At 36.1% G+C, this 18,152-nt stretch overlaps 2 protein-coding genes across 5 annotated transcripts in view; one reads left to right on the forward strand and one right to left on the reverse strand.

Moving 5' to 3' along the window:
• The window catches only part of Kat60 (Katanin 60), a 169,043-nt gene extending 159,015 nt beyond the window's left edge, over window positions 1–10,028 (reverse strand). Inside the window, exon 1 of the mRNA XM_069839866.1 lies at window positions 9,977–10,028. The gene's annotated coding sequence lies outside the window, so the exon portion shown is untranslated. The remainder of the gene's footprint in view (window positions 1–9,976) is intronic.
• LOC138709235 (serine-rich adhesin for platelets-like) overlaps window positions 1–18,152 on the forward strand; it is a 305,457-nt gene that overhangs the window by 63,946 nt on the left and 223,359 nt on the right. The gene's annotated exons all lie outside the window — the stretch shown is intronic.

Raw genomic sequence — 18,152 nt, forward strand, 5'->3', positions numbered from 1 at the left:
TCACCTCAGGTCACGTACAGATATTACGTTTGTTTTTCGTTCTATAAGAACTGTCCCCCTTGTTCCATGTTGTCTGAAGAACTACAACGTCTTTGGTCTGAAGCCACTCTGACCACATGTTCAAGCAGTCCTGCTATATGTGCATGCCTAGACTTGATTCATAAGTCACAGAGTGAAAATCAAAGAAGTCATAGGAACCATTTCTTAACATGATGATGATACTTATCACCCTAAAACAGAAGTTCATCACTGTAATACAAGGTACAATTATATTGTCTTTCAGAATCTAGAGTTAGATTAAGTAAGTCCAGAAAATGGTTCAATTCTATTGCTATAACAATGTTTAATAAGTTACCACAAAAGGCACATGATGCAAGTTATATACAATTTAAATCTGTTTTGTAAAACTGGTTAATCAACCATCCATTCTATAGTATTAGTGAATTTCTTGACTCCACTGTAAAGGTATTATAAATTTTTAAGCTGCATTGCTCTGTGTTATTATGATTATTATTAGTATTGGTTATTGTTGTTATTATTATTACCAGTATTATTTCACTTGTATTGTTGTACTCATATTTTGTCAAATATTATTTTATATTCCTTGTAATTTAGTATATTTTATGTCTATTGCAACAAACTGCTCATGACATTAATAAACGATTGATTGATTGATAGATAGATTGATTGATTGATTGACGACGACGATGACATGACGATGATGACGGAAATGATGCTGGTGGAGAAACTCTAAAACACAGAAACAATATCGCGTCATGGCTAGGGTTATCGGGATTGATTGAAATATCTATGTGAACTCCAAATCTAGTTTTCAGGTAAAGCTTCCTGTGAAGCAGATTTGAATAATTTCAAGGAAAAAATTGTTCGGAGCCGGGTATCGATTCCGGGACCTTTGATTGAATGCTCTTACTCTACCCAGGAACTTCACCCGACGCCCGACTTCACCCGAGACGGTGTCGGGTGAAGTTCCTGGGTAGCTCAGTTTGTAAGAGCGTTGGTGCGTTCAGCCAAAGGTCCCGGGATCGATATCCGGTCCCGGAACAATTTTTACCTTGAATTTATTCAATTGGTCATTTGTCTCACTGCGGTGCTGGCCGTTCCATTGAAGATATTTGACAATTTACAAGACAGAAAATGCTCAACAGAGAACCTAACTTAGTAGAATTTACACCATAAAAGGATCAACGACGTATCCATAAGTGTTACTCCACGAAATACGGTACCTTCACCTGCTGCAGCCATCTTAGCCATCTACCGGCTGAACTATGTATTTTTCACAGTCATTTATACTCGAAATGGACACTTAGATGAAATTTGTTCTTCACTGGTGAGGGTTAGAACCACAACTGTCAGCAACTCATGTACGTCCTTGCGTAGGAAGAGGGAAAATCATTATTTTATTCATAAAGTAGTTTATTATAAAGTTTTTAATTAACTATTCATTAAATTACATTACCACGATTTTAAATGGTTTGTGTACCTCCAGTATTGTATATCACATTGAAGCATCATATTTCATTACTTCACTTTCTAATTCGATGATTAGTTCCAAAATCGGAAGGGGTTAAACCCCCAGATCCCTTCCTTGTGTACAGCCTTGAACTCAAGGTGCCAACAGCCAAAATATAGTTGATTTCCAATTCCAAACACTTGATAATGAAGCCAGTGACACTTCGCGATTGGCGTCGGTATAATTGAAATCCATTTCCTTTTATTCACCTCACGTTCTTGATTATATAGCGCCAGCAGATATTATGCTCGCAGCTGGATCGCACTCCGAAAAAGGGTGTTGGATTTTAAATGACGATAGTAAAGCTGGGAGGTCCGTGTCATAGTTTTACAGCATGTAAAAGAAACCTGTGTCTGATACAAGGCTCCAGGAAAAATCTGCCGGATATTTCTTGCTCATGTATTTCCACGCTGAATGACCTCTGCATTTGAAAACGTCGTTAAATAAGATACTATTACTACTACTGCTGCTACTACTGCTAACAAAGATCTCCACAAATTCTGATATCTATTATCAAGCATCGCGAACGAAGAAACAGCGGTCTTGAACAAATTTTTTGTTCACTGACAGGGCCATTAGCTTGTTATTCGTCCCGACTGTATGAATGTGCTCATAAATATTACTAGTGCCGAGAAGCGTAGATTATTTCGTCAGAAACTATCTAGAGCAGTGGTACTCATTACACGGCCCGCGGGCATATATATATATATATATATATATATATATATATATATATATATATATATATATATATAGGCATTTATTGCGGCTCTTGATCTATTACTATAATTACAATTCTTTTTCTGAGAATTATTTTTAAATTTCTGTAATAATGTGCAACTGGAGAAATCTCTGGTCACCTTGCATCATTACCGCCAATGAAGGTGTTCAACGACATATATTATTGTTTTCTTTAAATAAAAATAGTGCCATGACTCATGTGTTTATTATGTCTTGATATAATAATTATTATAATGGGTTAGAAACGTTATTTTAATAGAAATTATCAAATTTTGATAACGAGTATCTAAAACATTCTCAAACAAGAATAGAAAATCTGAAGATGTTAAAAATGTCAGTAATATGTGAACAGAAACTAATGTACTACGCGACCAAGGCGGGATCCGTCGTGGCAGAATGAGGAACTCCGTGCTCGCTGCGTATGTTTACTGCTGGAGTGTCGTCACATCCAATGCCTAGCGTTTCAATCTGGTCGCAATGCCGCGTGTAGGAAGACGTGTGTTTCGTAGCCAAGCGCGGAGCATTATTTATGTCATGATGTTTTGTGATGAAGAAAAGACAACGGGTTTATTCCTACCTTTATCGAAGACAATAGAGCGTGCTGCAGCTATTGTGAAGTTAAATAAGGAAACAATTAGTAGAATTAGAAAGAAAGGTAAAGAATGTGAGGACAAGGGTGTAGAAATATCGACACGAAACAAAGTTAGACGACCTCCTGCAAATAATGTTGAATTAGACGACATGGACAAATGTATCATAAGAAGAGAAGTTCAAAAATATTATAGTCTCTACAAAGAGCTTCCAACATCAGGAAAGTCGCATAAATTTTGTAAGAGAGAGATAGGTTTTAAAGGGTGCAAGGAAACTTTACGAAAACTCATACTATCAATGGGGTTTGCATTCAAAAAATGTAAAGATAAAAGGAAATATCTAATAGAACGCTCTGATATAGTAGCCCGTTATTTACCTGGTCGAAATATGGTTCCATACCCATTACACTGTCCACAAATGTTGTTAAGACGTAAACGTGTCAGGAGTTTGTACAAACAGCAGTGCAGTCAACGACTTATAGTAGCCCATTGATGGTTTTATACCGGGTGCTTTCTTCATATATGATGTCCGGAGTCCGGCCACTTTAAAATGCTACGGTAAGAAATGTATATGAAATGCAATATTGTATTAAATACAGTACCTACTTTAGTTTACGTTACTTTCGATTCATGTTTCCTCCTTTACGAACACCGATGTTGTCGTGTGTTTTCTGAGTAGATTCTGTGTGTGTAAGCATATGATAAAATAAAACTAAACAATAAAGTTAACTATATATACGAACATATAACAGATAAAGCGTGTTAATAATAATGAAACAAGAGCGCAGTTCAGCATGTGCTTCATTTTGGATCTGATGCGGACTTTACAACACGACCTGTGTTGTGAAGCGAATCGCAGCGCCACCAAACAAAACGGTTCCTGCCTTGGCCGCGTAGTACATTCCACTGTACATAAAAAAATAATTGACAACAGAACCATCGCAACACTTAACAGAAATTAAGCCACTTACAGATGCGGAAGTTTTTAAGGAGTGCCTTCTAGCTGCGTGTAACACTTAATTTTCTAAATTTCCAAATTGAAAACAGAGTACTGGTGAACTAAAACAATAAATCAACCTGCTCATATTGATATGATTTCGCAGTAGAGTATGAGAATTAGCCTTTCAACTTTAAAATAGCGTTAATATATGTCAGTTCTATTAATTTATATTGAAGTAATAATAGTAATAATAATAATAATAATAATAATAATAATAATAGTCTAATAATAATCATCATCATCATCATAATATTCGACAAATTGAAACTATTTTCGTGTATGTGGTGTGTAAATGGGTGGATTCATCTAATTTTGGAGTGCTGAATTCAGTGAAACATTTTTTTTTCTTTCCATCACGTCACATTTCCTAGATACACAGCACTACCACAAAGACAATGATATTATATTGGTAAATATGAATCATTTTAAATTTAAGCAGAACATAACACTTAGAACCCTACTAAAGTTTTCTTGGCAACATAAAAAAACTCTTATAAACCAACAAAATCACGTTTCAGCACGCACTAGGCTACAAGCCTGACGTCGCTAGCCAAATCGCCTCTACCAGATAATGCCAGTACACTTTTCGCACAACTAAATACCTCTGCCATATACTGACTTTTTTCAAAACTTCTTCCACCATATAATGCATCCAAATACAGAGTTTAACCATCATAATTCTGATTAAATATACACTATCCCTGAAAAAATGACATTAACAATGTAAAGATATTAAAAAATCCATATAAAATCGAAAATATCTCAAAACCCTTACGTGATACAGTAATTCCGAAGGCCGTTTCGAATTCTACAATCAGAAATTGATATGAATTGATTTATCACATATCAGATGCAAAATGATTTTTAACCAGTGATAATAGGCCAAATAATTTATTAATTAAAAATCCGCGCATTTTGTTAAGCTCCAGTAATGTGGAATGCATTGTGGCTCTCGTAAAATTACTATTGCTCACTTTTGACTCTCCTCTAATTTATAGTGAGTACCACTGATCTAGAGTGTACAGATACGGAAATAAAATTTGAAGCTCCCTTATATATATATATATATATATATATATATATATATATATATATATATATATATATATATATATATATATGCTACTTGTGGACAGTCGTGTGAAACTGTTGCCTACATACAGGTGGACTCTCAGCAAGACTCTGAAGTTTAATTCCACATCTGTACATGAATGAATGAGTGACGACGACGACGATGATGATGATGATGATGATGGTGATATGTCCAAAGATAAGAGGAGTACGCGGAGGAAGCCCTTGTGCTGCCTGGAACACAGGTTTGTCCAACAGAAGTTATAAATTTAAGATAGAGCGGAATTTGAATCCGGGCCTCCTGGGTTATAAACCGAGCTCGCTAGTACTGAATCTCCGTGGCGGTTTATGACCTGGAAGTACAATTTTGTCTCTATTCATGGACAAATAGATATTTCACTTGCGCCTGATGTTTTAATTCCTCGCCAGATGGGAATCACACTTAGGATTTCTTCTTCCTAAGAGTACATCGCCTTTCTGCCTGGAATTAACCCACGTTCCTGGGTTACAGGCGCACACACACATATATAAGACAAATATGTCCCTAAATCGTTCATTTTCGGACATCTGTCTTCGCTCCTTAAGAAAAAATCAGAGACAAACCACACAGACAAGATGAACAAACTTCAAGATCGACTATTCTTTTGCTTCTACTTAAGAATTTTTCACACATCGGGTGGCTTTCCCCAAATTGGCAACAGTGCTGTTATAGGAAACACGTCAGATGAACAAGTAAGAGCTGAATCGTTGAGACGTGAACGTGTGACAAGCTGCGAGCACGACAAGAGCCACGCCTCCACGGCACGACCAGGAGGCCAGCAGACATGAGCGGCTGTTGAGGCAGACCACGACCGAAAAGGAAAGAAGCGGCATTGCAACCGCTACTAATTTGGAGTGTTTCCATGACGACTGGAGCTTTCGTAACGCACTGCGGGCTGCATTCATACAGGAATATATGATTGACTCACTATACAAATATTTGAAAATTACTCTGCAAAAAAAATAAATACTTACTTACTTACTTATGGCTTTTAGAGTTTCATTGCCCTCACATAAGCCCGCCATCGGTCCCTATCCAGAGCAATATTAATCCAGTCCCTACTATCATATCTCACTTCCCTCATATTTATTTTAATATTATCCTCCCATCTACGCTTTGATCTCCCTGAGTGGTGCAGTTAGTATAGCGCTGACCTTCTGTGCCCGAGGTTGCGGGTTCGACCCCGGCGCAGGTCGATGGCATTTAAGTGTGCTTAAATGCGACAGGCTCATGTCACTAGATTTAGTGGCATGTAAAAGAACTCCTGCGGGACAAAATTCCGGCACACCGGCGACGCTGATATAACTTCGGCAGTTGTGAGCGTCGTTAAATAAACCGTAATTTAAATTTTCTACGCCTTGGCCTCCCCAAAGGTTTTTCCCTCTCAGGTCTTCTAAGTAACACTTTATATGTATTCGTAAATTCATCGATACATGCTACATATCCTGTCCATCTCAAACGTCTTGATTTAATGTTCCTAATTTAATTATGTTAGGTAAGAATATAATGCGTGCAGAAAAAAAATAAATAGATAAATGAATTTAGGCGTTTATAGTGTTATGTACATTATCATCATTCCTGCTACTGAAAAAGTTGTTTTAGAATACCGTTTTCATGAGCGTCTGTCTGTCCATCCATGTACAAGGATTTCTCTAAAAATATTTGATGTTGCTTACATAAAATAATTTTCCTCATAATCAGCATCAATTCATGCAGGAATAAAGAACATGAAATATAACCATTCTCATAAATAGTGATGTTAACGGTAGCCTACATTATTTAAAAATAGCATACAAGTAAAATTGATATTATTCAAACTTGACCCCAAAATTGTTCTACATACATTTCTTTCTTACATAAGATGAAATAACAAATAAAATAGTAGAAAACACCAAGTCCTTCAGCAATTCATTAAAACATTTGCCACATTTATTATTATTATTATTATTATTATTATTATTATTATTAGTATTATTATTATTATCATCATCATCATCATCATCATCATCATCATCATCATCATCTAAAGAACTCTGCGTCAAGTAGAACATTTCTACAGATAAAAATTGCACGGTTTCAAGAGATCTACTGTATATTAATTATCTTGAAAATATTGACATTACACCAGCTTTTTTATAAATAAAGCAAAATGTACCATAATATGTACTCTCAGCACCCTTGTGCATTATTATATTGTACGTAGTAGAGTCATTTTTTTGCCAGCTATTAGGCTAAATTTCGTTGTCGGACGCATCAATGAGCTTATGCTTAACGTGGGAGTAAGAAGAGTTATTAATTATTTTTCAGTCTGTTATTTAATGACGTTGTATCAATTACAGCAGTAGATTATTTATCGTCGATGGAATTGATGGTTTTTTTAGTTGGTTATTTAACGACGCTGTGTCAACTACTAGGTTATTTAGCGTAGATGGGATTGGTGATAGCGAGATAGTATCTAGCAAGATAAGGCAGAGGATTCGCCATAGATTACCTGACATTCGCCTTACGGTTGGCAAAAACCTTGGAAAAACCAAACCAGGTAATAAGCCCAAGCGGAAATCGAACCCACACCCGAGCGCAATTCCGGATCAGCAGACAGGAGCTACACCAGTGGCTGGACTTGATGTTAGTGAGATAGTATTTGGAAAGATGGGACCAAGAATTCGCCACGAATTACCCGACATTCGACTTATAGTTGGGAAAACTTCAGAAAATAAAACCAATCCAGGTAATCAGCCAGAGCAGACCGGATCAGAAGGCAAATGCGCTTGTCGACTGAACTGCGGTGGCTTTCTTCATTATTGTTGTTGTTTAGTCAACTGTCCGAAGACAGGTTTGAACCTCACAAATGATACCAACATGGCACCACTTATGAGGCAACTAGGCCAGGAGATAATGGAGTAGTGTAGCCAGTTCCTTTTTCCCTCCATTGTATACATCGCCGATTAGCTACATAGATATTGTATAGGAAATTTATCGCTCTGATGAAGAAATCTAATGCCTAGTTTTAAGAAATTTTAGCTACTATATTCTTGACATCACTGACATAAAACTGATGGTTTTCAACGTGCAGCCTGCTGTACGTCTATTCACAACTTGTCTCAAGCCATTGAACCTATTTTGTTTGCACTAAGCATTCAAAAGTTTGTTCTCTTCGGAGAAACAAGTTTAGAACAAATCAGAATATACAGAGTGGACCGTAAGTAATGCCATTAATTTCAAGGGGTTATTTTGTGAGATACTTCAAACAAAATAAATTTGTACAATTTTGCTCGTTTTTGCTTCCTTTTCGAGATAAAAATCGTTTTAGGGTATATGAAACATTTCATAGCTTGTTTTGTGAAAACCATTGCTTTAATTCCCTACGTGCTCAGTCAATTTAAGAGAGCAATGTATAATAATAATAATAATAATAATAATAATAATAATAATAATAATAATAATAATAATAATGAATTAATTTTAGTTTTATCCTTCAAATGTTCAGAAATTTGATCGTAACAAATGTAACTTTTCGTTCTGCAAAGGAATTTTAAAATGTTACATTTTTCGGATCAAATCTGTGCACATTCAAGGGGTTAGGTAGAGCTTACAGCAGTAAAATTTTTGGAAATATTCAATATTTTTTTTCCTCCATTACTGTATCTTGTACAGTAATTAAAATTGGTATGTGTAAAACACTATCCTTTTGCTATATGAAAAAATGTATTTCACGATTAAAAAAAATTATATATATTTTTTAAATTCAAAATGGTGGCAGTTTACTGTGCAGTGATGAAGCTTTTCCCTCATAACTCATAAACTTGTTAACTTCTTCATGTTATCTGTCTTTTATTTTATTACTGAAACTCATGTTTACAATAGCATGCTCTTTCAACTACATTCTTTAATAAATATAATATATTTTTATTTTGTGTTAGAAGAAAATTCTGATATTTGACCATTTTTAAAATGAATTTATTATTTAGCAATCTATCAAAGGCAGAGAAGAGATCTTGCATCATATTGTAGATATGACATGCATAAATACACATAAAAAATTTCATCACAGAATGTTGGATAGTTTTTGAGTTATGTGGGAAATGCTTCATCACTGCACAGTGAACTGAATTTTGAAGAAAAAATATAAATAAATTTTTTAAAACGTAAAATTATTTTTTTCATATAGCAGAAGGACAGTGTTTTACACATACTAATTTTCATTATTGTACAATATACAGAAATGGAGGAAAAAAAATGTTGAATATTTCCAAAATTTTACTGCTGTAAGCTGTACCTAACCCCTTAAAGGACAAAACTAAAATTATTTCAATCATTTATTATCATAATACACTGCTCTCTTAAATTGACTGAGCATATAGGGATTTAAATCACGCTATGGAATGTTTCATACAAAACATTTTTTTTTTTCGGAAATGAAGCGAAACACGAGCAAAATTTTATTAAACTTTTTTGTTTTAAATATCTAAAATTATAACTTCTTGAGATCGATGACAATACTTACGGTTCATTTTGTATACGAGTAGGCCAACATAATTATGCTTATTTGACAAAACTTGAGAATGACAGAGATTATTCTGCAAAATAAGTAGACCCTAATAATATTCTGAACGCTTTTATACTTTGTAACCCTAAAACAAATTCAGATCTCGTGATGATATTATAGCCAAGAATGAGTGAGAATTGACCCTCTCTTATTGTATTTGAAGACATCTTCATGAGATTTGTGTGAACTGAACTTACGTGGTTAGTGTTTTTTGCTAAAGGGATGCCATCGTGCATTACCTTTAAGCCATGAATTGTCTTAGTACCCCTTTCTACTTAATATATTTTCTTTCTCTACTCTTCATTTCATCTCACTTTAGAGCTGTAGATAACAAGACATTAAGAATGTAGCAATAAATTACAGGCACGAGTTTACAAGGGAAACAGTACTAGGAATGATGAAAAAATGCTTATGAAATTTTATCAACTATTATTACAGAAATGACAAACAATCGAACCTTGACGCCTTCGGTGAGATTGTGCCATTGTGCTGTTGAGGTGGTCGGCGGATTCCTGCCACAAGTTGCGTCGCTGCCGAAGCCTTGGTACCAGGTAGTGACGCGTTTTCGACGGGCTGATCTGACCTACAGCGGCAGATTTATCGATTGCCGTGAAGGGACTGCTATTCATCCCGCCTCATTACACTAGATGAGCGGCTGACCCGATTGCGTTCGTCAACAAACGGGCCGTTTCGTCAATGTGGCCTTCCAAGAAACTGCAGTGATTGAAATTCCCACACTGTCTTTATCGGTAAATCCTTAATTCTTATACGAGTATTAACATATTAGTGCTATTACTTGTACAGGAGAAAACATCGTAATACTTGAACTAAATTATGAAAACATTGAACAGGAATATGTTAATCTGAAATCTGGAGTCTTAGATATGCCAGTTATGATACGTGTAAGACCAGATGGGGGGCAAGTTGAGGGCCGAATCCTGGACGGATTCTTGCACTTCGGTTTGACTTGGCTTACAGTATACATTGTGCGTCATATACAGGGTGAATCACTAGGATTTATCGTCCTTCACGGAGCTTACTTATGATGACATTTTGAGCAAAAAAGTTATATAAACATAATTCCTATTCTCAATATTTTCAGAGTTACAATAATTTAAAGTTGTTTGTAAAATACGTTTTTTTCTTTAGTCTGAAGGTAAAAGAATAACACAAATAGAGAATGAACCATTCAGAAGTATCATTTATTTAACTAGCAAGTATTATGAAGCTAAAAATGTGCTGTGAACTCCTTAGTTGCTTCGTACAGACATCTTTTTCTATTTTTTAACTAGAAAATTACATTATTCTTACGCACTTATCACAACAATTATTACAAATCACACCACTTACACCGACTTAATTATTTGCAGTTCAATTTTGTATCCTAATTTACTGTTAAATACACTTATTTTAATATTATTTCCGTTCTCGTTCTCGTTGTCGTTTCCGTTCCCGGTCTATTGTGAATCAGCCTTAACTGCATACGGCTATCTTTGATTTCCGTAGCGCTCGCGTTGGCTGCTAACTGCACGCTGACTAAGATCACGCGTTCACAGCAATGCGTTCCAATAACGAAACGTAACTCTGTAAAAATATTGAGAATAGGACCCTTGTTTATATGACATTTTTTCCTTAGAATGTCTTCGGAAATAAGCTCCGTAAAGGACGGTAAATCCTCGTGAATTACCCTGTATACTGTATGCTATGATTGTCCAATTCCGACAGGTGGCCTGGGTGTCAGTCGGTATTGTGAATCCGAAGCTGACAGGTAGGCCGTCCTGCCTCAGCCCCAACACAGCCAGACCCCATGCTAAGACGAGCACCTGATAAGCCCCAAGCCCTTATTATATCAGAATCAGAAATTCGTACTGCACACAAAACTTAAACTAGATGACAGTTGTGTATTCTAGACGACTCATACAGAAGATCTGCATAAACGATACCGGAGCGTTTCAAATTTTTTGTTTTTGCATGATGACACGTGTGAATCTCTGAGGTACGGCAGATCACCACCGAACGTGCAGTATATAGATTTGAAGCCTGAAAAGGAATGAGTAGTGTGGCGGATAGTGGGCCCGATTTATCCGAGCAGCATAGTCGATACGTGTATATCGTTTGTAATCTTTGGTTGCCTTGACTTTTTGAGGGCCGGACTCCGGACGGATTCTTGCACTTAGGGTTGACGAGACTGACAGCGTATCTTGTGCGTCCTATATATATGTCCAAATCTGACAGGTGGCCTGGGTTACATTCATGAATCCGATGCTAACAGATGGGCCATCCTGTCTCAGCCCTGAAATTCCTGTTCCTATAACCAGTACTAAGCTACATGACTCCTAGCTTCAGACTTAATTTTCCGTTCCTTTATCCTATCATGATTGTTGTATATACTTTTATCATTGGAATTATAAATTTTCATTGTAACCCTACAAATTGTTAGTACATATTTTACTCATATTTTCTGAAAATGTTTTCTTTCTTCCTCATTCATGTTTAATTCCCCTTTGTATGTATGTGTGTATATGTAATTTTCCTCAGTCTGCAATTATGAACTTGCACTACTGCAAATTGTATCAGCTTCTTTTGTTTCTGGCTAAGTGGAAGAGAAGGCCTGATGGCCTTAACTTCGTCAGAATAAATTTATTATTATTATTATTATTATTATTATTATTATTATTATTATTATTATCCTCAAACGAGTACCTGGTAAGCCCAAGCCCTCCTGTATCAGCATGGGAAACTCGTACAACATCCAAGATTTCACCCAGCCTATTCTTAAATATGTCTATTGAAAGATGAAATGAGGGAAAGGTGGAGATTGTTGATGGAATGATCGAGGAAACTGGAGTACCCGAGAAAATCCATCTGAAACGTCTGTTTTAATTTACAATTCATGTTTGGTATTTCCGATAAGTTTGTGATTATGAAATTATGTAACGTTTATTTTCAAAACATTTCCTTTGTCCATCGAAGCCAGGCCACCTGGTTGGGATTCCAGCTCACTAGTGCTTGAGGCACATATGAGGCCTACGTTATCTTATGCGGAAGCCAGATGCATGCTGACTCAAAATCATGGAAGTTCGATTCTGTCGCCTATTAAAAATCTATGCTAAATGTAAACTAATTCATTGGTATGAAAACCCTTAATAAAGGTAGAGAACAAGGCGGAGGAAGAAGCGGCTGGGTCCCTCAGCGGTGAGTTGTTAACTCCTATTCTCATCTGAAGATGATGCACCCGCATCTCGTGTTGCATGCTCGCCGGCTGTTACGGTGGATAATAACAGGGAAATGCCTCTCATTCCAACCAAATTATACAATTATACCCGCACTTTAACAAGGAACAAAAATCAACATTGTTTGCGTCATCAAGTGTTTTCTCCCTACGTTAAAAAAGAAGCATTGTATTGTAGTTACGTTTATTATCGCATGATTTGAGGTTGTCACAATAACTTAATTACGTAGCTTCTGGGTACCTGTATCGAATATCGGAAGGGACCGTCTCTAATGACTCGTAACTCTACATTGGTTCCATATTCAATGTGAGACAGACAGAAGAAGTGCTACACGAAAACTACAATTGTCTATATATTTCCTTCAAAGTGTATGTGAGTCATTAATTATTTCCTAGTCACCAGCATGGCTCAGGTGGTAGCGCGCTTGCCTGCTGAGTTACGTTTGAGCGTGGGATTCCCGCTTGGGCTGATTACCTGATTGAATTTTTTCCGATGTTTTCTCCACCTGTAAGGCGAATGTCAGATAATTTATGGCGAATCCTCGGTCTCATCTTGCCAAATACCATTTCGCTATTACCAATTTCATTAGCTCTAAATAATCCAATAGTTGATACAGCGTCGTTAAATAACCAAGTAAAAAATAACAATTTCCTCCTCTTACACTTCGCGATCACTCTCATTACCAACATTGTCATCATTATCACTAGGCCTGAGAAATATATGCCGTTATACTACCAGTGCGCCTCTAACTTCGAATACGTCTCAGAGTTGGGGTGAGTTAACGCAGTGTCTTTCGTTCGTTTGAACTCATGCTTATAATCACGGTAAGTTAGTCCTCAGCATTTGGGTGGTTGCAAGGCACCCTTTGACTTCGAAACACAACTATCTGCTAAAAAAATTTTAAGACATAAGTTTCTTTGTTACAGAAAAATTGCAGTACTTTCAAGACATTTTATTTTCTGTCTGTAGAAAATACACCTAATATAACTTTGACAAGTATCAGCCTTATTATTTCACTATGTTAATATGATAGTGTATTACGTTTTTGTTTTACATAATTCTTCATTTCATATAGGATTGTTGCAGTGAATAACAAACCTCATTTTCAAATTTTCAAAGGAGAATGATTGCCTGTTGCTAGAAAACACAGCCTTAGCTACAGTATATCTAGAGAAACTTCGTTCCACTTCTGCAGAAACAATGGGGGAATATTTCAAATATATTACACAAGCATTATTTATCTCAAAATCTGTATCGTTGTTACAAATTTTCTCATTTGAAATTAAGTCACAAATTTCGTCCTCGGCATCTTGCAATTATTCTTCTTTACAAGACGCTGAATATTGCCTGTTACGAATAGCAGTATTCGGTCGTAATGTAACCGATCAACTAAAGTTCACTGCTGAACGAAACACACTGAAATCCCCCACCCCAACGCAATTACGTACTGCTACCTAAAGTCAGAGGCGCATGAAGCGCAATGTAACGGCATACAATTCTTAGCCCTAGTTATGTAGCAGGGCATGTAGCACGTATGGGCAAATCCAGAAATGCATATAGAGTGTTAGTTGGGAGGCAGAAGGGAAAAAGACCTTTGGGCAGGCCGAGACGTAGATGGGAAGACAATATTAAAATGGATTTGAGGGAGGTGGAATATAATGATAGAGACTGGATTAATCTTGCTCAGGATAGGGACCGATGGCGGACTTATGCGGCAATGAACCTCCGGGTTCCTTAAAAGCCAGTAAGTAAGTAAGTTAGAAATTATCACTGTCATCTTCACCACCATCATAATCGTCAACATAGTAATCACTACGTTATCACCATTTTAGAAAAACTATCACAATCAATACAAACAACATCATCACTATCACCACTACCACCAACACCATTATGATTATTATCACACAACCATACCGCCCCCATAACAATTTCCGTCATTATCACATAAATTTTAACAATCATAATCATCACCATTATTATCGACATCACTACCATCAACGTCGTGTCTTGACTGCATATGAACAAGTTTTCCCATCATGTCTAGGCCATCTCAAATTTATCTTTTCTTCCGGTTTAAGGTGTAATACTATATTAAATCAGAAGTGTTGAGAATTATATGAACTAAAAGCAATATGCACTTTAAAATGGCGAAATATGCACTTATGTATGCACTAAAATATGAAGAGACGACAGATTTACCATAGTATATGATCTAACGAAAATGAAATCACTAGCAACATAATGGGAAATATTCCATTTATTGGGCTTAATGAAAAACAGTCGCTGTAATTTCTTAGTTATTGCCTTATTGGCTACAGCTAATGTAATTAAAAATGATTTGATATACGTAATTAATTTTGTTTCACGATTGTATGATACTTTGTGACAATATTTCTCTCATGTTGTCAGGTTCCAACTTGTTTCTCCTGTCCATAAAAATAAACTTATGTATATAAAAAGTTATTTCTACATCACATGTAGTGAGGAGACAAAACTTATAATCTGGTATCACGATATAATTAACGTCCACATCTCTATCGTGCTTTTGTAGCATTTTGTTAATTTCTATCATCTTCTTCAGACCGTCATTCATTACTTTTGCTGACGGCGCGTTTTCTCGACAACATTTATTCAGAACGCCTTGATTTATCTTCGGATATACGTAGAAACTACTGAAATTGAGCGGAAAGCGCTGTTTTTTTTAATTTGTAACAACTCATCTGATACATATTACGTGGAGAATGCAAATTTCCATCTCCACAGAAGAACTAGTGCAGTCGATCTTTATGATCAGGAAAAGCCCTCTTGAACACGAATTCGGTATTTGTTTACTTTAAAGGCACCAAATTACCATCTCATTTCGGGTATTTATTCACATGTAATCATTTCAAATGTAAATTGTAAATACATTTGAATTTGAATTTGAATTTTTCTCATCTAACCACTCTAACCTTGTCGCAATTCTCAGTTCCCTGTCACATAGCTAACTTCATTTCTAACCACTCTAACCTTGCCACATTCCTCGGCCTCCTGTGACTTAGAATAACTATCCCCCCATCTAATCCACTCTGACCTTGTCACAGTCCTTGGTCTCCTATTATTTAGCTATCCCTTCATCTCATCCACTCTGATTTTGTCACAATCCTTGGTCTCCCATCACTTAGTTACCCTCTCTTCTAAGTTACACTGACCTTGTCACATTCATCGGTCTCACGTCACTTATCTATCCGCTCACCTAACCTTTAACTTGCACTATTTACAGAAATATACATCGGCGGAGGGTAAAACACAGTGCAACACAATCCCCACATGTTTTACCGAACTCCAGTAAACTATAAAACGGTTTTCGTTGCAAAAAAAATGAATAAATAAATAAATAAATAAATAAAAATAAAAATATGTATGAAATAGGGCCTATAAACTTAAAGTCAAAATATACACAGACGTCAAAAATGCACATGTATATGCACGAACAATCATGCGTCAATCATCTTAATTAAACATGAAACATATAATTTGGCTTAAACTAGATAAGAAAAGAAATTTGCATTCACTTCTCTTTCTCTTCGAAATCTTGAACTCTTCTATTCCTTCGTACCTGTCGTCTCGCTTCACCTACCTTTCTTCCCACCACAATCTGAACACACGCTCTCGCCATGAAACAATACTAACAATACCATCCCATCGCACCTCCTCATACTCATCCTCTTTCACAATAGCCCTGCCAAGACTCTGGAATTCGTTACCTGCTAGCATCAGGGACTGTCGAAATAAAATTGAATTCAAACGCAAACTTACTAGGCACTTGGTCAGTAATTGAGACTCGTTCAGACATGGTTTCTTGTAAATAGTTCTTTTAATCTACCACAAAATATCTCAATATCCGGTAATTTCATCACTATAGAATTTTGTTATTGTAGGTTTAATTTGTAATTTAGTAAATACAAAAATATTCTTTGTTCTTAACTTCTATGATAAAATGTCTAGCTTTCATTAATCAGGTATTCTTGTCGTACTTTAATTTTTATTGTAATTGTAATTGTAAATTTAATATTAATTGTAATCTTATTGTTCATGTTATAGTTGTAATCCCCTGGTAGAGGGGCAGAGAAGGCCTGACGGCCTTATCTCTACCAGGTTAAATAAATAAATCTAATCTAATCTAATCTAAATCTAATCTAATCTAATAATTATACATCTGATTAACGTTCTGGCTGATATGTACATCTATTATCAGGCAATACTTCTCGCATGACGATATGTGTCAGAGGAAGAATAATTGTTTGTGTGCAATCTGAAGTCTGATTAGTGTAATATATAACTAGTCAGCGATGTATGCAATGGAGAGGAAAAGGAAAAGGCCACCCTACCCCATTATCTTCTGGCCTAGTTTTCTCATGAATGATACCTCATTGGTGTCACTTGTGGAGTCCAGACCTGTCTTCGGACAGTTGACTAAACAAAAACATGTAATTACTAAGTTTCATTAAGATATGCAGCTCCAATAGCAATATGCGTTTGCATATAATACTCATCACTATTAATCAGCTTTGAGAGCATTTCTTCGTATAATATTAGGAAAAACTTGTACTATAGTTTCTTTTGTCCTTCCAGTCTGTCGTTCAGAGTAAATACATACATCCACTTGTTTTCCTTTACCTAAGAGAGTGAATCCAACAACCGAAAACAGAAATAATTATCTTAGCCTATTCATTATCAGCTTTTTCAAGCTTTAGTTTTCCCAACTGTGCCTGGACTATAGAAGAAACTATAGTTGTATCAGTTAGGGCAGAATTGTAAGCCATACTCTTTTCCTACGAAAAGCGACGAGCGATTTTCAAGGGAATTTTCCAAGCGAAGTCCAAATTTCGCAAATTTTCATCGGTGAGCACAGTGCGTCGTCTTTTTTGTTTGTTACCTGTAACACTTTCTGTGTCGCGAAATTTATTCACAAGGCGAATTACTCCTAAAATCGTCGTCGCAATACACGGGCCGAATTTGTTAATACTTAATTATTGTACATAACAATAGCTCTTCAGAGTGTCATATCTGTGTGTCATTTTGTGATAAATTAAATACCTAAAGACCACACCAATACCATCGTGTCAACTTCCACAAAACACTCAACATGACTCATGTGGAGAACTAGGAATTTTAGGCGCTGCACTTTATTTTTTTACTATTGAAATGCCCAAATTGGCTAGACTTGCAAAGAAAACATGAAATAGACACTCCTAACTGCACCTTTTTGCACCGTTTAGCACCTTTTGTCAATGTCAGCAACGTTTTGCACTTTTTTCCTCCTTTCTTTGGCTCCTTTGCCGTATTTTATTCCTATAAAATTAGACAAGGAAACCAAACTCTGCGGCTTGAAAAGGTTTCTGCCTACTATTAGAT

Source organism: Periplaneta americana, chromosome 11 (genome assembly GCF_040183065.1).
Source record: "Periplaneta americana isolate PAMFEO1 chromosome 11, P.americana_PAMFEO1_priV1, whole genome shotgun sequence".
NCBI lineage: Eukaryota > Metazoa > Arthropoda > Insecta > Blattodea > Blattidae > Periplaneta > Periplaneta americana.